At 39.4% G+C, this 25165-nt stretch overlaps 1 long non-coding RNA gene across 2 annotated transcripts in view; it reads left to right on the top strand.

Moving 5' to 3' along the window:
* LOC146789917 (uncharacterized) overlaps positions 1–25165 on the top strand; it is a 744499-nt gene that overhangs the window by 290281 nt on the left and 429053 nt on the right. Inside the window, exon 3 of one of the 2 annotated variants that reach the window (XR_014969878.1) lies at positions 12092–12193. The exons of the other annotated variant lie outside the window; for it this stretch is intronic. This is a non-coding gene — a long non-coding RNA (uncharacterized LOC146789917). Of the gene's footprint in view, positions 1–12091; positions 12194–25165 lie in introns of those variants that run through there. 2 annotated transcript variants of the gene reach the window in all.

Raw genomic sequence — 25165 nt, 5'->3', positions numbered from 1 at the left:
TCTGTTTCTACGCTTGTCGGGTTTTGGAAGAAGCGGTCATTCTATTAAAAGCACTCTTTTTTCATTTGACCTACCAACTCGAATCTATAGTGAGGGAGCCAGTATACACTCTGCCTTAATACAAGGAAGGAAATGACACCCCCTGGTTGCAGTTTAGACTCTGAACAAAGCAATAATCAGGGTTCATTAGGCCACACAGGACCCTGGTGCCAGTACACCTGCTGCACCAATGGAAGCTACACTACTGCGTATCTATTAAGCTGCTTGATAGGGACGTCTCAATGTTCCCTTTTGACTCTAAATTATTATAGAGTTTGCACTCCTTCTTTTCTTCTGCAGTTTCCTTTGTGCCCACCCCTATTGTGTTTATTCGATATTCCCCTAAATCGTGCTCATCCAGTGTCTAGAAACTTGTGGGGACCAGAAAGATGATTCACAGTAGCTGATAAGTGATAGTAAAGGTTACTCTGATTGTGGTGCATATCCTTTCATCTTCATAAATGTGGCGCCATTGTTGACGGGCTCTGCTGAAAGACCTAAACTAGTATTGAGTAGGCAGTGTGTACTTCCATTACACCTCCTGGAAAACGTTAAAGCATGTTTACCACGAATACATACATATCACAAGTCTCACACCTTGACACCTGAGCACTCATATACCATTGTTTGAAGTGAGTGCAAACCTAAAATATCTTTGAGGCGGAGTATGAATTTGGAGCAGTTGCGCCTGATCTCCATTGGAACAGCTGTGCCAAACCCACACAATGACAGCCCACTGTAATATGAGTTAAACTCTTGTGCAGCAGATTGTCCTTCGCCTTTCCCATAGTGGTGCCAGTTATACAGGCACTGCAGTGGGATCGGCCAAAATTGTTCCAGTATGGCATGGACGGTGATGTCCAAGCCATGCTGGAACGTTGGGGGAATATAAACAGGGGGGCACATGTTGTATGCCCTGAATGTATCCACATGGTAGTGAGGATGGGGAACCTGTAGCACCCTCTTTTTTCCTCCACTGCCAGACTTATCATGGTGGGGCTCCTGCCATGAAATGGCTGGTGGTGGCAGAACTTGTAATATGCTCAGTGGCAGTCCCACTGATCTACTTACACTGTGGCACAGATGCGCCACTGCCAGATAAGGAATGTTTCCAGGCGCAGCCAGTGGTCCACTGCCGCAACCACTTTCAAATTCATAATGCAGCAGACGGTGCACCGCCACCACGGGATGTACGACGTAACAACGCGTGTCTTTACAACGCGTGCAGTTACATCGCGGTTTTTACAACGAACGCGATGTAACCACGCGATGCCATTACAACGCAAGTCTTTACATCGACTTGCGCTAGATGGCGTGATAACATTAGAAAAGCGTAATTTACTATTCCAACTCCAGTCCACTTAAGAGTAGGGAAGGTGTTGGGATAGTAAACTACACTATTTGTAATGTTAGCACGCCATCTAGCGCAAGTCGATGTAAAGACTTGCGTTGTAATGGCATCGCGTGGTTACATCACGTTCGTTGTAAAAGTTTTGTTGTAATGGTAGTGCGTTGTCAAAGTTTTGTTGTAAAGGTTGTTTCCCGCCACCGCGAGTCTTGCAGTCAGAAGACCAACAGAATCGAAATCCGGCCCTTTTTCTCTGAGGCTTGGAATTGCATCTTTGTTAAATTATTCAATTGCCTGGTCATCTTCATCAAAATGAATCTCTGCAACACTATGTCCTGATTTGACCACACTGTCCAACACACCGAACACCCAATGAGAAAACTAGAGCCCAGGAAATGGTGCTATCTGATGTGAACTGACCACAGTGATGCCTCCTCGCGGAAGAACATCTCTGTTGAGGAGATGCTCAAATCATAGGGTATTGTGCATTTTAATAAAACATACCATCATTTAATGGTGACAAACTAAGAGCCGTACACATTTCGATATTTGTGGTTCATCATCAAGTAATTCAAATGTATTCAAGAGTTATATACGTTTTTAATATCATAGAAATTAAGTTCTCAGTATGCTTAGGTGATCACACAGTGCAGAGTTCAACCAATATTGCCCCAAAGTGCGCAGTATAAAAACAAAGGCCGTCAGATTGCTTACCAAGGAAACAATGTCAATTAATTCATATTTATATACTGAGCAGAAATAGGATTTTTGTTTTGTCTTGGTAGCCGAAGTCGCAATATGTCTGGGGAGACCATTTCTCCTAAATCACAGAAAGAGTTGCTACATTTTGCAAGGAAAGTAAGGTTCATTTGAGGAGTTTTAAATTTCTATGTTGGAGAAGTACATTTGATTGGGGGGGGGACTATAGTTTTGAGAAGCAACAGTTTAAATTTAAGGTGAACCAACCTGCAGGCCTAAATTTAAGATTAAAACATTCAACAGTACTGAATGTTCCGACAGTATACTAATTACATATGCATGGTCCCTGTCACACTAAATCAAATTTCTCCTTAACCCCTTATTCCCTTGATATTATGATATGCCTTCCCCCTTTAATGTCATTTCATCTTCCTTGTGTTATGATGCCATTCTCTACTTCTTTTCACATTTTGCCTCGTGTCCCTTTGTAGGCTTACTTAACTCGCGTATAGAATTTAATATCCACATAAATTTGTTTCCTAAAGCGGCATCTTCAAGCTACCCCATAACTACTTCCAGACATTGGAATTCCATGTTGGATCAACCCTACTGCCTTTGCGAATACACTTTTTCTTTCCTTGGAACCATTTTGTTGTTGTTCCCAAAAGGTTGTGAGCTGGAAAGTGATTTTTACCCAGCAGCAATGTTTACCCCCCTCCCCTTTAAAGCAGGGAGTCAGATCAGACGTGTTGTCTTTGTGCCTGTTGCTGCACTAACTTGCCAAGTTTTATGAACACTTACTTCTCATATATTGAGAGTACAGAGTCCTACATAATTGCAATTCTTGTTACAAAAGGATTTACTTCTATCCATGTGCTGAGAGGGTCTTGTCAGACTTCCGTGGTCCCAATCACTATTGCTGGGTGCTTTTTGCACATGTTTGAAACCATTTTGAGATTTGTGTGTGCAATTATATTGAAATTTAAAATGTGAGCTTTTCCTTGGAAATGTCTGGAGTTGCATTGGTCATATTAATAGGAACAACTCTTACTAATTCTTCAAAAAAATACATTGAGTGGCCTTTGAGTCCGCCCCGAGGAGTATTTGTCTCTCACCTCAAGCAATTGGGTGATTGATGAATCCAACTCAATTCAATTTTAGTGATTGCATTGCAGTGCATGGGGAAATATATAATTTTTAAAAGTACAATAAATGATCTCACTTTTTCAATGCTTCATCAGGTAAATGGGTAGTGTAGGTAAACATGTTTTTGTTTCACTGCAGCATGCACTTGTATGGCTTAGTCAAGAATCAAAACGCTAGCCAGACATAATTGTTTTGACAATGGTTGTTAATTTTCACACAGGCACATTATACATATCCATGTTAGAGTGGAAGAGACTTTGGAAATGAAAGACATTTTCATAAACATGAAATCATTTCAGAAAGTGGAGGGACTCTTTCAAAGTCTTAAACAGCAATCGGCGTCTGAGCTTCCTGATGACTGAGCAAGACCTAAACTATTGAAATACTGCTTTGACATTCCTGTTAAAGTGTTGCTTGGCTCAGTTAAAACTAAACATACCTATCAATAGAGAAGGAAATGATTATTTAGATGTTGAGGAGGAAAACTAGACATTTTATCTTTAACACAGTCTGATGAAAAAGAGTAAATATGGTTGATTCTTGGGTAAAAACTGCATACGAATTATGATATTCTTAAATTGGTGTATGATAAAAAAAGATAAGTATTGATAACATGGGCCTTGTGAGTAGCTATATCTAAAAGAATGTGGGGTATCCCTCAAAACAAAGGAGTGCACAGCGACTCACAATTTCAATTTCTGAGACAAACACAATGAAACAAAAAGCAAAATGAGATTCTGCTTTTTTTTTAAATAAACACTGCATTAGGATAGTGATTTATAAGTAGAGTAAGTGGAAATATTTTGGAATTCTACGTGCATTTGTATAGTACAATATACTTTTTATTTTAACCCTCGGTGCATTAGGATTCAAGGTTTCCCTACTGGCTAAATATTTTATAATTGTACGTTTTGTGTATTTGACATAGAATTATCCTGTAAGGTACACTACAAAATATTATTGAAAAAATCTGGCTATTTAGAACAAATGGAAATTGTAATGAAAACAAAACTTTGCATTGCACATTGTCATTAACATCTCTGCAATCTTTAGTCAAAAAGTCTTCTTTATACTTAAACTTTCCATGACGTCTTTTCCAGTACCAAATTATCTAAATGTCCACGTATTTGACAGAATTTTCTGGTTGCCGTATTTTCTTATATGTACTGACATTTATATTTTCCAATTTTGAGAAGTGGATTGTGCGTGTAACTTTATGTTGGTTAATGTACTGACTCCCAAAATTGTGCATTGATTGGTTCTACTTTGCCTAAACCTGATCTTTGAAGTAGATAAACTAAAGGGGTACAAAATGGGTTCTTCTGAAAGACCTGTATTCTACAGCTAATAAATTGACAAACTACCTCCCTGTAAGACATGGGGTAGGGGCATACGTATGCCATGTGAAACTAATCCCCAACATTATCAATCTGGTTCATAGGACATGGAATTGAGATGTTGATCACCTTTTACATAAATGAGTGGGTGTTACATGTTGTCCAACCATCAAGCTCCATTATCCTTAAATGTGCTCATTTGCATGTAAAATGAAATGTAATTGTCAACCTTCTTCAGCCTTTCTCCAAACATTATTCATTGGGATAGCTTCAAAGTACAGTTCCTGAAAATAAAGATTTCTTAGAAAATGATTTGTCAAATCCAATGCCTTATGTATTTACGTCAAGGCAGGATATATCTAGCATTATATTTTTTAAAATAAGAAAATGTGTACAATCCCATTGGGTGAAAATGCTGCATGTCCATTTGCTTAATTCAATCCCAAGATTCTTGGTGATGGCAGAACAATACATTATTAACCTGTATCATACTGACTTTTTAAGACTTTTGGATGTTTTTGTGTCAAAGAAAGGAAACTTAATTTTATAAAGTATTGGCCTGGTATCAGCATCTAATCCAGAATTGTAAATAATCATTATAAAGCATTTTTCTGCTGAATTAATATGGTCTGTGTTTTATATAGCACTTTTTGTAGGCTGTAGAGTAGGCACTGAAAATAGTTTGATACTCTTCATTCATTTCATGTAATTAGAGAATTATACAAGAAATGTTTATTGTATGGAGGTAAAATGATGTGTAAAAGAAGCTTTAAGATAAAGTTAAAATTAGGAGGCATTATACTGCCAGCTTTCGTTGGAAGAAACAGTGTGTTGTACTCTTACATGAAGTAGACGCTGATAGCCATGTAAGTTCTTTAGTACCTTTATTCCAGTAGTACAGCAAGTTGGTTTACTGGTACATCAACAGGTAGTACAGGTAACAAGATAAGGTAAAGTAGGTTAGCCCAGTAGTAAGTCCTTGGTCCTATGCCACAGGTAACACCTTAGTAGTATCAAATCCCCTTGGTAGTATCTAACCCCACCAGGAGCAGCCAGTCTGCTGCTCAGCCCATCTGTAACTGTCATCTGTCACCCAGTCAGACTCCCAACGTTCTATGCATCACAGCATTCTCAACATTCTACTCCAAACACACGCTGTGGCTGAACAGCAGGAGAACTGGGAAACTGCAATATATGAAAATACTATGCAGGGCATAACATATCCCCCTTCTTTTAAAATGAAAAACAAAAGTGACATTTGTACTATGGAAATGCAACAATACAATATGAGCAAGCCATACACAAAAGAAAATACACTTGTAATTAAATAAATACAATAGATTGAGACAATAGGTAGCGTATAGAAAAGGGGAACAAACCCGCATAAAGCAGATATTGCCAAGTCTCAAACATAGCAAAATTACCCAAGAAAAGAATGAATCAAAACCAGGGATGTGCAAATAAGAACATCACGAGAGATAATGAACCATTCAAAGTAGAGAACGGATAAAATACAACAATTGTAAAAATTGAGTACAACAACCCATCCTCTCCCAAAAACAAAAATGAGAAAGTGTCATCGCGTTAGACAAAAGGTAACCACCTTTCCACTGTATTCGAGTCTAACTCCCATGCATGCACATCCTGAGTAGGATTGACCTAGAAAAACATGGGACCCATCCGACACATACCAACTCTATAGTACAATCCCTAAAGAAAGGGAACACATGAAAAGCACAGTTCCTAGCATAAGGAAACTCACCTACGTTGTGAAGATGACTAAAAACAAACCTTCACTCCTCTTGTGAGATACAAAAACTCGGGATTATGACCCTAAAAACCACCCTAATGAAAGAGTCTAAGACTATAACAATGAATATGGGACCACATAACTAAAAGATACACCCTGTGTAGGGGAACCGTACCCATAAATCTAAACCAACCCAGAGAGGGTAAAATGTTATGTTAACTGGTGAAAACCAAGAAAACATGACCCGCGTCCGGGTTACCAAAAAAAACTAATCTATAAACCTCGGATGGGACCAATACCCATAAACTCACCTTAGTAAAGGCTGTGTGTAACACACTATGGAAAGGGGCTAGTACCCAAACCATGACCATCCCTCATGTAAGGGAACTGTGAGTAGAAATCACACTCACCAACCCGCCTCAATAAAAAGCCCGCGTGTGCCGCTTAATGTGTACCAAGACCACATACCCACCCCAGAGCAGGGGTTCCAATAACTCTACATGGGAATGAAATAAAACCAAACCCATACCCAAACTGCCCACTAACAACTCTATTAGGGCATCCCTTGCGTAAGGGCACTAAACCTGTGGAATTAGAACCACTGAGGTCGAAACACCTCAACTTTACACTCACTAACTAAACCAGGCATACATGTAGCCTCTGCCCAATAACACCACTAATAGAGCACTATAACTACGTAATGAGCATAAACAGAACCACATCCCTGAAACTAGGGATAAACATGTGATTACCACCCCGACATTATATGTCCCACCCATATACAGGGAAGCGAAGACTGTGGCATATCACTACACTTAATAACATTCCATAAAACTTGCAAGTACACTAAATGGAATACATCCAAAAACTGTGTCTCACACCGGTGAGCGATCTCTCACCCGAAAACATTTCCACCGTTCATGTTGAAAAATCACCAACGCTCCAAATAGTCACTGCATAATGTTCAGCCCCAATGTTCTGAAACAGGAACATTCTCTGAATTTAACTTTCCAAATGTCCAGCGCCAAAAAGTAGATCCAAGAAAATTTTTGGCCACCGGATACTCTTAAAACTGAAGGAACCATAAACTTCCACTCACCGCTGGTGTACCAATCAATCACCTGGATCATCAGCAGCCCGCTCACACACCAGTTGAGACGACCTTCTCGATCATCTTCGTGCTTCAAATAACTTTATCAAACTTTGCGCACATGAAAAAAAAAACTGGTTGGCAAAATTGCGTGGTTGTCAGATAGTAAATGTTCATGCCTCAAAATGGCGGCACGTTTTTACACACCGCGTCGAGTGGCTCACGGCACGCTGTGTGTGCCAAGCGTCCAAACAGGGAGTGCAAGACCAGGAAGACGTCATAGCAGACAGCACGAAGCCAGCAGCGTCTTCCTGAAGGTAGGAACTCACGCGCCATACAGAGCTCGTGCAACGTTTGTATTCAAAAATAGGCAGGCGGTTGGAAAACACCGCGACTCTAAGGTCTCAGAATGGACTAAAAACCCATGACAAACACAAAAATAAGTCTCACCTGCCACTCCAAAGAGAGACTCGTACTCATCCACAACTTGCCAGTGTCACTGCACATCACACACTTTCCTTCGTGTGAATTCTCCACGCTGAGAATGGCCCACAATGCTCATATTTCTTTAAAACCACATCGTTGTGAGAGGAAACAACCATCAGATCCATCAAAAACATTGTAGATCCTTGTACCAAATCCACGTAAAACCATGAGGTAAAATCGTTTTTTCAAGCACATGAAAACCACCTCCAGATGTCAGACTTGACGTGTGCTGTAACCCTCATACACCTCCAAAGTAACGCCAACACCAGGCATCATCAAAATATGGCGTTAAACAGCAGTCCATGTTTGTCTTGATCTTTGCTGCGCCTAAGTACTTGTAGACAAATATTTCCAAGACATTCACTTTCCTTTTAGGCGCAGAACTTGTGGTTGTACACACAGCCACACTGTACAGCACTCTGTTGCTGGGGCCGTCCGATGCACAGGACACTGGTGGGGTTGCGAAGAGTGGTGTGCCACTTTCTTTTGTTGCTTGTGTAATCTTGAGTTACTTCTTTTGTTGTGCTGTTAGAAATGTCTTCTTCTTGTTCCTAGATCATCACCAAGGGCATGTAGGGCAGTGAGTAAGTCTCCAACTCTCGCTCGTCGCCAAAAATATGTTGTACTCTTACATGAAGTAGACGCTGATAGCCATGTAAGTTCTTTAGTACCTTTATTCCAGTAGTACAGCAAGTTGGTTTACTGGTACATCAACAGGTAGTACAGGTAACAAGATAAGGTAAAGTAGGTTAGCCCAGTAGTAAGTCCTTGGTCCTATGCCACAGGTAACACCTTAGTAGTATCAAATCCCCTTGGTAGTATCTAACCCCACCAGGAGCAGCCAGTCTGCTGCTCAGCCCATCTGTAACTGTCATCTGTCACCCAGTCAGACTCCCAACGTTCTATGCATCACAGCATTCTCAACATTCTACTCCAAACACACGCTGTGGCTGAACAGCAGGAGAACTGGGAAACTGCAATATATGAAAATACTATGCAGGGCATAACACAGTGTCTGTAGATTTATGCAATATATAAGATTTGCCAAGATCAATCCCACTATTAAACTATCAGTTATGACAAAAAAAGAGTTTACAGGTAACTTAACTGCCATGAGGAGTGTTTACAGCACTTTTGTTACAACACAATGCTTTTACAATGTGGTCATTACAACACGGCCTTAGTTCGAAATACCTTTACATCGCAAGTCATTAGAACAACTTGCTATAGGGGGCGCTAAGGTATCGGATATGAAATCCAACACCTTCCCTGCTGTGGCGCAAACTGGAGTAGGAATAGTAAATAATACTATTCCTAAGTCCAGCGCAGTACGCAATGTAATAGCATGCGTTGTAGCATGCTATATTCATGTTAGACCTCCCTTATGAGAATTAATTTTGAAGCAGATGATCCCTGATACAAGGTTGCAAGTAACTTTGTGGGTTGGGAGCGAAAACATATCGCATAAAGAATGGTAAAAAAAAGTACTCCTAGCTGTCGGACCATACATTCTTGGTGGGGTATTCTTCCCCTCCCCCCAAAAATTTTTGCCTTCACCCCTCCTGTTTAGCTGAATTTGTTTTGGCTTTAGGACTCTGTTCACTTTACCAATGGTAATCGGTGCTAAAGTGCTAATGCTTTCTTCTCTACACATTGTAAAATTGACCTTCTCCTAAGTGGCACATTTAATTTACTTGTTATACCCTAAAAAATGGTACTACATGAAGCCAGGGCCTATGAATTACATGCTACTACTAGGCCTGCAGCGCTCATTATGCCACCCTCTACAGTAACACTGTAAAACATTTCTCCGGCCTGCTACTGCAGGCTGTAGTGTAGTGTTAAACTGCAATTTTGACATAGTAAAACAAACATTTTGTCAGGGCTAAACCTTCTTCTTTAACACACATCACCCCTAAGGTAGACCATGAAAACACATAAGGCAGTGTGCATTGTATTTACAAAGTAGGAAATGTGTGCTTAAGTTTTGCAACTGGCAGTGAAACACTCCTAAAGTTGTGTTTCACTGTTTTAGAGCTTATTTTTCCCATTCACTAACACCAGATTACCTTATTACATTTAATATGAACTAACGTACGATTGGGAGTAGATAGCAATATGGTGTTTACATTCAAAGTAAAGTTTTTTTAAAAATCCTCTTTAATGGTGAAGTCGTATTTTAAGTTAAAATTCTGAAGATACCACTTTTAGAAAGTTGGTATTTTTGTGTCCCACCATTTGTGCCTTCTGCCAGTACCCTGGTTCACATGACTGTGAATGGCTTTGCGTACAGGGTTTCTGTATTGCTTTCCGTCAATAAAACAGAGGGGGCTTAGTTTTGGACGGGATTGGCCATCCTGGCACAATGAACAGGGGGAGGTGTGCCAAGCCCCTCTTAAACTTTAAAGGGCTTTGCTTCCTGTACTCACAAAGAAAAATGACACAAGGCCTGCTCTGCCTTTTGTCACCCCCAGACAGTTTGAAGCTTGACTGGGGAAGGTGAACTTCTTTCCAGAGCCAGATGTAGAAGGACAAGGAGTGTCCCTACCTGCCACCCATACACACACACACAAAGGCTGGCACCAGGTATAAATATTGGATCTCCAGAGCCACTCAGAAATGCCTGGGACCTGTGGAATTTACAGAAGAACTGTCCTGCTGCTTGAAGGACTGCCTTGCTGCCTGAGAAAGAACACTGGACCTGCTTGTCTTCATCCCAAGCTATGCAGAGTGATTCCAAGCATCAGTTTGCTGATGTCTTGAGTGAGCGATAGGGACACATCAGCTTCAGAGTCCTTCCTGCTGCAGACTTGCAGCAACTGAACCAGCATTGGGCCCTGCCTGAGCTCTGGTTGCCTCTGCTAGAGTAAGTCCCTGAGCTCCAAGAGGTGCTCTCCTTGTCCTGGACCATTGTAGGGCATCCGAGTTTATTCCTCCAGAAATAAAAGTGAAAATGCTGAAGTTTGGACTCTTTGTGACAGTGAACCGGCCCATTTCCACCAAGACTCTGCCGCCCATGATGACTGCCAATGCGAAGTAGCAGTATGACCTGCTCTTTGTGGTAACTGGAAACACAAGACCTGTACTCCGCTCCACAGCATTGCCAGTCCACAACAACCATTTTCTACATTTGACTGGCTCTTTTTGCTACAGAAATGGCTGTCTGTGATTCCCGACCTGCATTTTGCAGTGCAATGATAACTATTCATGAATCTCAGCCCCCTCTGTTTTCAGCTGGACTAAACTGGTCCTTGGCTTGTATCCATCCTGCATAACAATCATCCTGAATTTGTGACTTTCCCCTGTCTAGCACAACCAGATGACCATGAGTTTAGCTACTATTTTTACTAAAAACTTGAAAACGTAATATCTTCCGGTTTGAATAATTAGATTTTTTTTCTGGTATAACTTTCTTAAAGTGTACTCTATTTTTCAAAATTGGTTTGGGTTTTTTCTTGTGTTGTGTCTTCACTTTATTACTGTTTGTGTGCTGCATAAATACTTTACACATTGCCTTTAAGTTAAACCTGACTGCTTTTCTGGCAATGTATCGGAAAGTTAAATACAGGTTAATTCAGTAACTTTTGTGGTTCACCCTGACAAGGATTGTGGTTGTTGCTTGAGTCAGGCTTCCACCCCTCTCAACTAATATCCCATTTTACTAAAATAGCTCACTATGAGGAATACTTTTTCATCATCAATAAATAAGATGGACACAGGTGTATTGTCTTTGGAATATAAACCAAACATTTTGATCAGGTAATCCTTCATGATTGAGCTGGTAGCCAAGAATTAATCCATTCCAATACTAATGGACCAGCAAATGAGCCTAATTTGTTATTCTTTTTGCCAGTGCTTCAGCTAATAATTTATAATTTGAATATAGCAGGGTGATTGGTGTCAAAGTCAATGGGGCAAAAGGCTTGTTACCCTGTTTTCAAAAATCATATTAGAATTTGGAGTGCAGGAGCCAAGATTCCTCTCTGCTAAAACAAAATGGTCACACATCTGCATTATTGGCCATCTTATGACTATTATGAGTGTCTTATCAAATTAGAATAGAAGCCCGTCATTGCTGCAGACGTTACCATTGAATAAGAAAAAAATTATATACTTTATTTCTTATGTAAATGATCTAGAAGCAATGATTCTGCTTTAGTTGGGAGATAGTTTACTTAAAACATTTTCTATTACAGGGCCTGTTGCAAAGTGGTAGTCCTGATAAAGCTGCTGAAACAAATCAACAAATGTTCCATCCTGGCTCTTTACTAAAACTTCTCCCGGACTGACAACACTAGGTATTTCCTGGAAACAATTTTTTTTTCTAATTTGCAATGCTAACACATTTTGATCCCCCAAAAATAATCTTTCAGCTTGGTTTTAGGGTCTTTACAATTCAATGGTGCTTGAAAAAACAGGAGCTCACAAATATCTTCTTGCACTTGGCAATCCATTTCTTTTTAAGTTTAAAAGATTTATTAAAGAACAAATCAATAATAAGTCATCTCATTAGACAGTGATATGATTATTAATAGAAGATAAGATGATAATATAACAGTAGTTAAGATCTAAAAATACTGGCGCAAAGGAAAGAGAAAAAAGAATAAAAAGAGAAAATAGAAGTAAAATATATGTATGTATGTGTATATTTATATTATCTACTGGCGGTCGCCAGTAGATAGTTATAGTTAGGACCGTGTTTCCATAGGGAATCTGAAAATTCTATTTTGAATAACTTTGGCGCCGGTTGACGAATCCTCGCGAAACCGCCACTCTATCACAAGGATGATGTCATCAGTGATGTCATGAGTGATGCCACTGACCATGTCATGAGTGATGCAATATGTGACATCATCAGCAGTGGATTGCGGGCGCGCAAGTTATAGTTATCTGAACTAACTATAACGGGGGAATTTCAATGGTTTTTTACGAGTGAAATGTCCAGCTAACTATAACATGTGTGAAACCTATGGTTTTTTAAGTGAATTTGCAAGGTTTTTTAAATGCTAATTCCTAACTATAACTTGTGTGAAACCTATGTTTTTTTAAGTGAAAATATATATATCCAATGACTGAGAGGCAGCATACCATAGAAAAAATGGTGTAGACAAACCTGGAAGCCATGCATCTGATGAAGGCACACTTGCTGAAACGCGTTATGCATTTTTAAAATAAAAAAGAACTTCTGCAGCCCGCTGTGTGCTCTGGTTTGTTTCTGGAAGAGGAACAAATGGTGGTGATATCTATCTATCTATCTATAGATCACTTATTTCTCTTCTAAGTTCTCTTTTCATTGTATATATAATAGTTACTAGTCATGTAAAAACAATAAGAATATTAAGTGAAACATCTGGAACTAGCTAATTTACTAAATCTAATAAAGCACATAGAGAATAATACAATAAATATCTGAAATATAAAAGTTAACACATTATATAGGAACATTCGAGGAGGCATATCACGATTGAGTAAGATTTGAACAGTTGTGTCTAGAAAAACTATAACAAGAAAGTTTCTCTTCATATTGCTTAAGACATAGTTTGAACATATGCTCTATCCAGTTGACGATAGTGGCAAATACCATACAGCAATGCCTGAGAGGAAATGGGAGAAGAATCTTTCCAATTTTTGGCTATTTGTTGAAAAGTGACTGCCAATAATAGATCTAATATATTAACATTACATGCATAACTTCTCCAGTCTTCTAATAAACTACCTAAAGATACATTTGAATATGAAAAACAAACGTTGGTATGAAAAATATCCTTAATTTATTTTCATTTCAAACAGAATTGATGTGTTTGGGGCAGGATAAAAAAATATCACAAAGGTCAGTGGAAGGTGAATTACCTGACCAGCAACCAGGGGAGATGGACTTCATTCTATTTATTGAAATGGGCATTAAGAGGAGTCTGTTATATACAAAAATAGTTTTTGGATAGTGCTTGCTACTCTAGAGGATTTGCGTAGTTTAGCCCATATTTCATACCATAATTGCATTTACCGTAAAATACTTAAATCCTTTTCCCATTGAAGTTCAATTTAATATTTTCTCTTAAATCATTTGATGCATTGAGAGTTCTGTAATTTGTGGATGCTGATGAAGATTAAATAAATTGTGTAATGCATATGTTAGAAGTTACAAACCCATCTGTAGAGGTGAGGGTCTACGATAATTGAAAGATTATATATTTTTGTTATTGTGCATTTATGAGCAAAATAATTCGGTAGGTGAAATGTTGTGCCTCTTAAAAGTATATATAATCCTCATTATCCACAAGTAGTTTAACCCACAAACAGGCACATGCATCAAAGGAAAAACCGGTCGCAAACGGCAGATTCTCAGAATCTGCCCCTTTGCGACCGGTATTTTTGCATTTGGGATGCATCATCCCAAATGCAAAAATCGCAATTTAAGGAATCTCTAAATTGCGATTACTTAAATTGCGATTGCATTTAAGGAATCCCAAATTGAGGTTCCTTAAATGCAATGCATTAAAGTAAAAAAAATTAGCAATTTCGCTAATAGGGGGAGCAAATTACCATGAAGTTGAACTTCATGGAAATTTGCAAAAACTTTGAAAAATGCACTTTTGTGCATTTTTCAAAGTTTCATGTTGCGCACACACATGCCCTTAAGGCATGTGTGTGTGCAACATATTTGCACAGATCAATTTCAGGGGTGCAAAAGGGTGTCATTTTGACACCCTTGCACCCTTGAAATTGCATGAGCAATTTGCGAGTACCTACTGGTACTCGCAAATTGCTCATGCAATCTCCAATTCATTCCTATGGCCTGGAGGCCTATAGGAATGAATGGGACAGCATTCCTTAATTGTGACTCGCAATTTGTGAGTCGCAATTAAGGAATGTGTAGGAATCGCTATTTTTATAGCGATTCCTACATGCATAGGGTTTTGCAATTCCTTAATTGCGATTCCTTAATAATCGCAATTAAGGAATCGCAAAAGCCTATGTTGATGCATGTGCCAGTTAGTTCTTTATCACTCTAGCACATTCAAAAAATAGTTCTACCCTTATTTGTAATCAATGTATTATACCACAAAGATGCGTCTGAGGAAGTTAAAGGTGGATCTAAGATTGAATGAAAAGTTCTATTAGTGTGTTTAAGAGTTAGAAGAGACAGGCATGAGTAAAGGTCAAAAGTTCATAAAATGAACATGGAAGTATAAAAGAAAGTTAAAGTTCTGTACATAAAGGTGGAGGCTCAGTGTCTTTCGTAATCTAACAGCTGCATTGATTTGGGATAAAAAATCAGTGTGGTAGGATGCAAAACTGGAAACATTAATTCCATTTAGCTCTTTGGATTTTTGTAATTTAAAAAGACACCCGAGGTTTCTTATTATTCTATAAAAATAATTAAGATAGAGTATAAGGATTTAAAATACTGACCTGGAATTTGTACAGGTAAGTTAGATAAAGTAATAAGATTAATACGTACAAGCATCATTTTCATTGAATCCAATCTGCTGCACCATGATAAGAATTGTGAATTCAATCTAGAAGTTGGAGAATTGATTTTTTTAGTTACTGAATCTATGCTAGCACATATTGTTTCTTTGATGTTGTTTCCAAACCATAACCCCCAGATACTTAATTTTTGAGGGTGTCCGTACAAAATGTGGTGCAAACAAAAATGAGTCAAAGGAAGGATTTCTCACTTGTCTTTATTAGGTTTATAAAGGAGACCATCTATCTGCTTCACGTAGGAATGCTAGCAGAGAATAGGATGGGTTAGATATAAAAATCAAAACATAGTCTGCACAACAGCTAATTTCACCTTGTTTCACTGAACTGAAATCCCTTAATTACTAGGTTGTGTCAAATTTTGACCCTTAATTACTAGGTTTTGTCGAATTTTCAGTAAGGCCACACTGTTTAAGAGCTTGAAAGATGAAAGACCAAGCCATGTGATCAAATGCTTTCTCAGCATCCAGAGAAATAGCAGCTAAGGAATGCTTGCATTTATTAGACTTACTTAGAATATTAAAGAACAGTTTGGTATTGTCTGATAGGTATCTACCTCTAACAAACCCTGTCAGTTTGCATCCTATCTGTTTGGATAATAATGGATCAAGACAACGAGCATACATTTTTGCAAAACACTTATAATCCAAACTAACTAACGAGAAAGGCCTATAATGTTTAAATTATTTAAAATCTTTGCCATCTTAGGAAGGAGACAGATCAAGGCTTCCTGAAATGTTCTCACTGCAGATTTAGGTTTACTGAAGATAACATTTAATTGTAAATCCGTCTGGACCAGTAGTTTTTCCTTTCTTGATCATCTTCATTGCAGTTAGAGGTTCATGTGCAGTAATCTAATCCTCCAAAGGAGAAGGATCAATACAAATATCATGTTCTTGTTGACTATGAGTGACTGTGTAAGAGTATCAGAAGTAAGAATTAATTCAGTTTACCTGTCCTATTTTGGCCTACATATTATCAGGCACTATATTTAAATAAATAAGATGCTGCATCCTTCGTAGAGGAAAGCTTATTATATCAAAATTTGGCCTTAATGAACTTATCAAGACTAGAGCAGAACTTAATAGTATGTGTTCCAGTTGTGTGATTTTTAAAAAAGATTGTGTATGATTTTTGGTAAATAACCTTTAGTTTTTTAGAAACCTACAAGATAATTAAGTTCCAGGCTTTTGCTTTCAATGAATCCCAAAGAATTTGAGGATTTGGGGGCAGTTAGGAGTAGTATCATTAAAAAGAAAAAAGGTCTTGAACAGGGGTTTCAAAATGTTGAGTAAACTGGGTATCTAGTGAGAGAATTATTAAAACACTATCTTCTACTATGTGTAGAAACCGGAAGTAGATCCAAATCCATTATGACTGGCGCATGATCATAAATCAATACTGAACCTATCTATTATACCAAGAGAACTTAATAACCCTCCCCAGAGTCAGTGTCCTGTTCACCTGCCACCAGAGTCTACCCCGCTTAGCCAACGTTGCCATCTCGACTTGGGGACCAAGGAAGACTTTGATAAGTTGATAAACAAGGTGGTGCACTGGCTAAATTTGAACATTGCTCCAGGGCTAAGGGTGGAAAACCAAATTCTCATGGTGCGCAGGACATCTTGGGTGTGCATTGCTAAGAGAGAGCGGGCCAGGGACTGTTATCATTAATTTTAATAATTTTTTTATGGTAAACTGAATTTTAAGAATAGTTGTGCAATCTAATTACAGGAGTTGGATTTCGGAAATTGTGGTACTCCTGTTGAGATACTTTTATAAGCCAAGGAGTTACCATTTTCCTTGACTTGGCTGCCCACAGGGATGGCCTCAAGATGTGGGCTACAGGAACTGACTTGAGGCAACCACTGGAGTAAGTCTGGCAAATAGGTTCAAGCCACTGAGTTCACTAGATGGATGTGATTGACGGTTTGCTGGCTCTTAGTCCCCAGACGTTTCCCCATCAAAGGGGGAGGCAAAGCCTTTGGACCAGGGATTCAATGAGTATAAATGGTGTAATTCTATCTCCTGGAATATCGCAGGGCTTGCGAGCAAGATTGAGGACCCTGATTGGTTACTCCTCATTAAACGCTTTTACATGATCTACCTCCAGGAAACATGGGCTATAGAGAATAGATTTCACCTGGAAGGCGATAAAATCTTCTTTATTTCAGCTACCCCCTCTAGGTTAGGCCTAGCCAAGGGGAGTCTTGTTACTTTTGTCTCTTTTGTAGCAGTACGAGGCAGCTCCGTCACCTTGCTCCATACTTCGTCTACTCTATTATCGAGTGGAAAGAGTAAGCTCTTGCTCTTAAACTTCTTTAATGCAGAAGTTGCCCACAGGGAAGAATGTAACCTTACACGGCTTGGGTCCGCATTACGGAACATTATCCCAAGAGGGAGAAGCTACCATAATATCTTTTTAACAGGGCATTTTAACATTCATATGTGTGGAGATAATTGTCTAGGGGGGTGAAAGCCATAGGCTGCCCTCAAGAAGCTGGTTTGCATATGAAGCTTACCCCTCAGGATATCAAACTTAATGCTACCCTGCATGAACATGAGTTAACATCTGCTGTGAATAAGCTGCCTCCGGATAAAACTGATATTGTTCCCACTTTCATTGGGAGAGGGTGCGCGTCCGTTATTGATTTTATCTTCGTCTCTATACCCTTTTTTCTCCTGATTAGGGACTTTTCAGTTAAGGCGTGTGCTCACAGCGATCACAACCCTGTTTGTGTCTCAACCGGATGGCACTGAGTAAATAAGAAAACTAGGGAGACTCTGGGGCACCTCTAAAAGCTGTGGAAGGTGGGAGGAGACTAAAGTGGGGTCAAATCGACCCAGAGTAGTTTTATGAATCCCTTTCAACTCCGTGTCATAGGGAGTTTGCCACATGTCTAGATAGTGAGGCCACCCCATCGTACATCATGGATGCCTTTGAAAGAATGTCCAGTGTTTTATTAAAGCTACTATGGACACCAGGCATGTCCCCAACACATTTAGGACTGAGATGGTTTGACTCTGAGTGCTCTTGTGCCTCCAGGAGACTGAAACAGGCCTTGGGAGTGATGCCTCGTGACCAGGTGGTTGTTAAGAACCTCCAGAGAGCCTATAAGGCAACCCTAGCAAAGCGTATGTCTGCCCTGAAGGAGGAGGAGGCCTGGTTAGAATAGTAGAGACTAGCACTTTGTGCAACAGCTCAAAGTTTTGGAGCATCATCAATAGCTCCTTTGTGGCAGGAGACACCGGAAACCCAATGGATGCCCAAATCTTCGAGGAAGATTGGGTAAACCACTTCAAGGGCAATTGTTAGACTGATACTTTGCCAGTAGAAGGGCAGGATAGGAAGGTAGGCAAATCGGAGGTTTTTTGTACAGCTCAAGAAGTAATAGCCTGCATTATGAGACTGTCTAAAAATAAGGCTCCAGGCCCTGATGGGATTCCTCCAGACCTTTACATCGCGAATGTGGAAACCTGGGTGCCTGTACTCAAAGCAGTCATTAATGCTTCAGTTCAGGCCAGCATCCCAGACTCCTGGGCCCTATCGTCCATTGTCTCCATTTTTAAAAATGGGGATCTGTATAGCACGCTCTGCTACAGGCCCATTTCTCTTTTGAATTCCATGGTGAAGGTGGTCGGTCACATGGTTCTAGACAGACTTGTAACCTGGGTGGATGAAAATAACAATTTAGCTGAGGTACAATATGGTTTTCACCCAGGGATTTCCACACTGGAACAATTTTTAAACCTGTATATGGTTTTAAACAAGTACACTGTGGTTCGCATTGGCTCTATTCTCCTAGCCTTTATGTATGTGTCCTCCGCTTTCGATTGTGTAAACAGATCAAAGCATTGGCAGATAATGTCCTCTATTGGCATTGACAGGGGCATCGTTTTATTCCCAAGGGACCTTCACAGGGACTCAAAAGCAGCTGTCTGTTATTCAAAAGAACTTAAAGTTTGATATTAGGAGAGGGGTGCACCAGGGGTGCATCTTGACCCCCTTCCTTTTTAATCTATATATCAACTCCATGGAGAAGGTCCTCTTAAAGGCAAAAGCCAATTGCCCACAGGTGGTAAGCGCAGCCTGCTGGTTCTATTATATGCAGATGATGCTGTCTTCATGCCAAGGACAGCTAGGGGTTACAACTTCTGTTGAATTCCTTCGTCCATTTTATAGAGGGCCTGGACCTGCTGGTTAATCACAGCAAATTGTTTGTTACGCCGGTGGGATCTCGTACAGCAAAGCAGTTCACTTTTAAGATGGGAACCTTGGCAATTCTGATGACAAAGGTATTTTCTTATCTGGGAGTGGTGTTTGACGACACCCTGAATCAGTGCCCCTTGATTACTTGTAAGAAAAATGACCTGGCCAGAGCGACCAAGGCTGTCTTTAACTTTGCTTACAGAGTGGGGGAGGGAACCGACCGAGCCAAATGTATCGCACAGGCCCGTTATGGGAGCGAGATATGGTGTCACACTGGGCTGAAGGCTTTGCAAATTGCAGTAAACACCTTCTTGAGACGGGTACTTTCATTACCGCAGAGTGTGCCGTCTTATGTAGTGCACGCAGAGCTGGGGATGGTTTTTCTATCAGATGAACTGGCTTTTCGTCCGTTAGCATTGTGGATAAAGATTTGGGCTAAAAAAAGAGATGCCCTTGGTAAGGATATTCTAAAGGATTGTCTTTAAACGTTAATCGCATTCACTGGTTAAAGTATGTAAGAGAATGTCTCCATAGCCTGGGAAGGGCGGATTTCTTTGATATCCCAGAGGGCACATGTAAGAGGGACTTTACCGGGGTAAAAGAGCATATTTTTAGAAGGCACTGTTGTGATTGAGAGGAAAAAGAGCTGAGCAAGCCCAGTGTGCGTAGGTATATTGGATTAAAAATGTGTCAACCATTGAACCATATCTTCTAGGTATCAAAAGTAAGGATCCCGGTATTCCGTTTATACGGATTTCTACATAAAAATACAGACGGGAAACTATTTTTTCTTTGTCTGTATTTATATAATATAGCAATAGAAATGGTTAAATACTGCCAACACTGATTCTGAAACTTGTACTGCGCAGACATGCTCCAGAACAGGGTTGCCACTCCCCTCTGTCTGATGTAGATCTGTGGACGCACTCTGCCTGCCGCCAAACCCTGCTGATATTTTCTAATTATTTTCTTTCACCTAATCGTGGTCGGATTCGTGTGTAACAGCCCCCCTCAGCCACTTCAAAGCCAATGTAAGTGAAAGGGAGGGTGCACATCTATGTTTTATTATTTGAAAAGCACGGAGTGAGGGAGTGGGAAGGGCCTTTTATAGTGTAAACCTCGCTTTAAGTGGAGAGGTGAGCAATCCTTCACGCCTGCATCACACTTCTCTGCGCCACCTTGAAACTCAGGTTTTGGGCTCTATATCTGGTGCCGGTGTCGTGGGTTAATTCCTGACTGGTGTCAAGGGAGAAAAAATTACAGCTTGATGGGGCTAGTGCAGATACCCTCTACTTGCTGAATTCTATGTTACTCTGTTTATATGATGTTTAAACTTCTTACTTTTCAGAAGCATAAACGTGCATTCATTCTAAACAACCAGGGTATCAGAGTGCACTATTTCGAGATTTAAGTTTTTAACTGCAGGGGGTGGGTAGCGAAACAGGGTGTGTAGAGGGAAGTCCACAAAATAATAAATAGTGGATGGCGAACAATTACTGCTGGTTGCTTTTCTCTGACCGGGATAGGGAACATCTAACTTTTTACAGACACCGGTGGTTTATTTTGTCTTTTTTGCTTTGGAACATTGCAAGTTGTAGCTATTACATGACATTCTCAGTGTTGTACTGAACATTGTTTTAAAACCAAAGTATAGAAGAGTGCCTAGGAAGCACACATAACAATGGATCACAACTTGACCTATGTCATGGATCCCGCTTTGTATACCAATAATTACACACGTCATGAAAAGTGCTACATAACTGAAGGCGGGTTGCAAAGGGAAACAGCTGATATGGTCCTCACGAGCGCTCTGACTCTAGGAGCTTGAACATGTGCTTGTACTACAATGGCAAAGTTTTCAGATGAATGTAATAAGTAAACCGAATTTGGCATATATGTATCGATTTATAAATCTATAACAACCGTGCAAGGTTGCATTGGCTATTATATATAAATGTGCAAAAATACTAGCTGCTGCCTCTTCTTTTGCTTGCTATAAAAATAAATGTGGGTAAATACACATAAAATGAACAAAACATAAATATGGATAAATACAGATGGAAATGTTAAAAAACAAACAAAATAAAAACCATAAAACCGGGATCCCTAATCAAAAGTAACCATGGTCGTCTCCTACTGACAAGATTTAGGATTCACCTCTTTCACTACCTCCTGGGCCAACCACGTGGCATTTATAGAGGACAGTGTCTCATTACCTGTGGCTGCAACGGCCAGTCTCCTTAACATAACAGGTGTATTTGTAAAGGGCACGATTACCCGAAGGTGTCCTGGCACTGAATAACAGATGTTTATTGTTACCCAACTCAATGGTACTCATTTTATCGACATCAGATGGATGAAAGGCTGAGTGGACCCACCGGGATTTGAACCTGTGACCATGAGGTTGAACACAGACCCCTGCAGTGGCTGCTTTAGTCTACTGAGCCACCAGATCCTTAGGACATGATGCACTTTTTAATGTTTTGTAGTTCTTATGAGGTTCCTAGAAAATCTTTTATCATCCATATTCTTAAAAAGGCTTGTTTTAGGTGGGTGAGACCTGCTTTTATCTTTTTACAACTTATTCCAAATGAAACTGTACTGTATGTGCTCAGGTTTTTAGGGACCGCCATCCGGCTCGGATCAAGCTGTGACTAACTCATTTTTATACCGTAATTAGATTATAATGGTCACATTGCTTGGTTATTCTGAACATATGATGCACTTTATTGACGGCTGTATGACTTTTATAGTTTTATTTGAAAAAAAAACAAAGTTTGATGAAAAATGAAAACGAACCTATCTCTGAAATCAAAAGAGGTGGAGATAAAGATTTGAAGATGAATTATCTATCCTGGACTGAGAAGAGTATTCTGGAGAAAGGAAAGTAGTATATTGCCTTTATTCTGCAATGTCGGATTACAGAGTTTTCATCCATCCACCAGAGATCTGTGGTCTATGGTTGACTTAAATTATCTGTGAACCATGAATGGAATAAACTTAAACTTGGAATTATGATCAATGAAATGGTCAATGACAAGATTGCAATCACTTCCAAGAATCAAATCTGAAATTGACATATATGTCAAATGTCTGGCCAAAAGTGTTTCAGGTTTAGTAGGCTTATAACCGTTAAATGAAATGAACTTCATTTTATTAATTGTTAATTTTACTATAAGCCACCTCCGTTCTGTATCACAATCCTGAGATATTAGGTGAGCTAAATAATTTTAAAAAGGCCAACAAATCCATTCATTGTACTCCTATTTACAAAAGAAAATACATTTCATCCCTAATTGCGCATGTTTTTTAGCTTCAGATTGTACCAAATGGCTCGCTTGTAACAGAGCCACATCACATTTGCTAAAACTCTGTCTTTTAATAGGAGCACATAGCCCCTTAACAACCCAAAAAGGTATCCATAAAGACATTGACATTTATAGATATTTTTGATGGTATCTTTACATGATCTATTAAAATAATGGAAAAAATGTAATTTTTAGATAATTCAAAAAGCTAGCTAGATTGTGAGTAGAGACAATAAGCTAGTAAAAGGTCTTAGAGGAAAAGATTTAACATAAAAATTATATGAAGTGTTATAACAGAATAGAAAATATTGGGTGTCAAGCAAAAAAAAAAAAAGGAAACCTGTTTCTAAAGTTGATAAAGGATGGGAAGGTTATGTTAGACTAGATTAACATATTGCTTAATAATTGATTATCCTGGATATTGGCTGGCTAGATCCTGTTTTTCTTATGTGCAGAACATCATGTATTTGAAGATGAAGGGCTGCATTTTGTCTTTGGGAGCTAGCATGCAGACCCGCCAGTTGAGCTGTTCTCTGCTTCCTTGGTGGAACACAGTTTACCCTATTTTACAATCCCAGCCTGCCAGGTGGTGACCTCTAAACCTACAGTTGAACTACTGCACCAGGGGCATCTATGGAGGGTGAGAGAAATGCTCAGCAGACTCTGGATTATTTGGGCTCTGCATTTCAAAAGCAAACTCCCAAAGTGGGAACTTACTTTTGAAAAGCAATGTCATTCAGTATGATGCACAAGGAGTTTTCTCCCTCTATATCAGGCCATTAATTGATTTTCCCTGCCAGGGAACATGCCTTGCATGGCAGAACCAGGTAGGGAAATATCCTGGCTGATACCATGCTCTAATTAGAGTTGGGTGATCGTCACTATTACCTGGAAAAAATGTGGCAAACTTGCAATGCCAATGATTTTCACCAGAGATGGCGTCACCACTGCAAACCTTGTAGTGGGTTAATTAGGAAAGCTTCACATGAATTATTGATGGGTGGATATGTGGAAGAACATAAATGTGCCTTTAAGGGTTTGAATGCTGGGCCAATTATGTGACGTCAGGCATGTTGTTCACATGACTGGTCCAAGGATTTTGTTTAAAGATGTAAATGACTATGTGACCATCACCACAAAACTCCTGTGTAATTATAGTTGCTTGAAACAAAATCTATAAGGGTGAGTTAATGTTTGATCCATTGGTAAATGCCACCTGCGGTCTAACCAAAATATTTTGAAGTGGAATGGTTATTCCCATCTGTTCGGTAATAAGTACCCTGATCAAAATTATGTTGCACAATCCAGGTGTAATTTGTGTACCTGCTCATTTGCTTCAACGTGGGGTACACAAATTGTGCTTGATTCTGTGTTTGATACTTGGGGATGGGCCAATAATACTTGTTATTTCACAAAAAGTGCATCTGCATTATTTGCTCTGGCATAACCCGCCACAAACTATGGCATTAAACACCAGAGATCTGCCCCAACATTACAGTACCATTTTGAGCATAAATGGGAGATTGGGCCCGAAACGAAACTGGATGACCCGATCCATTGTAATAGTGAGCCAAGCCTGTTATATTGCTTAAGCAGTATCCGAATATGTGTATTTATTTTTCAGAGGATGCAAGATCTTTGTCATGAAAAGGCACTGAAATGTTATAGAGAGCTCATATTTCAACTTTGGCAAAGTACATTTGCTATTTATTATTCTTTTTGCTTTTTATGCACTAGAATTGCTTTAGGGAAAATCCACTAGAATAAATCGCAATCTTTCCAAAGGGTGACTTTATCAACCATTCCAAGTTGTTCATATCGGTGTTGGTAATAAATTTTAGATGTGCATTTACTGCAATTGAAATCTGCACATTACCTCACTCAACTTCTTGGTTGTACCCACAAATTGCTCCATTTACCACCTGAAGAAGATGTGCCTGAAAACCCCACACACACAAACTATATCTGCATAAACCTGGATTGACAGTTTCCCTCAGAACAAGGCTCTTACTGTTTTTTTGTTGTTTCTTCACAATATTGATAAGTGGGCAACTGACAACATAATCTCTTTAAGTGAAGAAATAAAAATGTTTTGAACCCTCTTTTTCCAAGTTTAAACCCTGCAGTTTCAGATCTTGACTGCAATTACTACACCGCTGAATAGTAAAATGATAATCAAATAATCTAGATGTTTAAGTAATATCCTTTCCATTGAGTGTCTGCATTGCATGCAGAATGGAACTGCTATTTTACACAGTTAGTGA

The sequence above is a fragment of the Triturus cristatus genome, chromosome 10, assembly GCF_964204655.1.
Source record: "Triturus cristatus chromosome 10, aTriCri1.1, whole genome shotgun sequence".
NCBI lineage: Eukaryota > Metazoa > Chordata > Amphibia > Caudata > Salamandridae > Triturus > Triturus cristatus.
The sequence above is the reverse complement of the archived record's forward strand: the minus strand, read 5'-3'. Positions and strand labels throughout refer to the sequence as shown.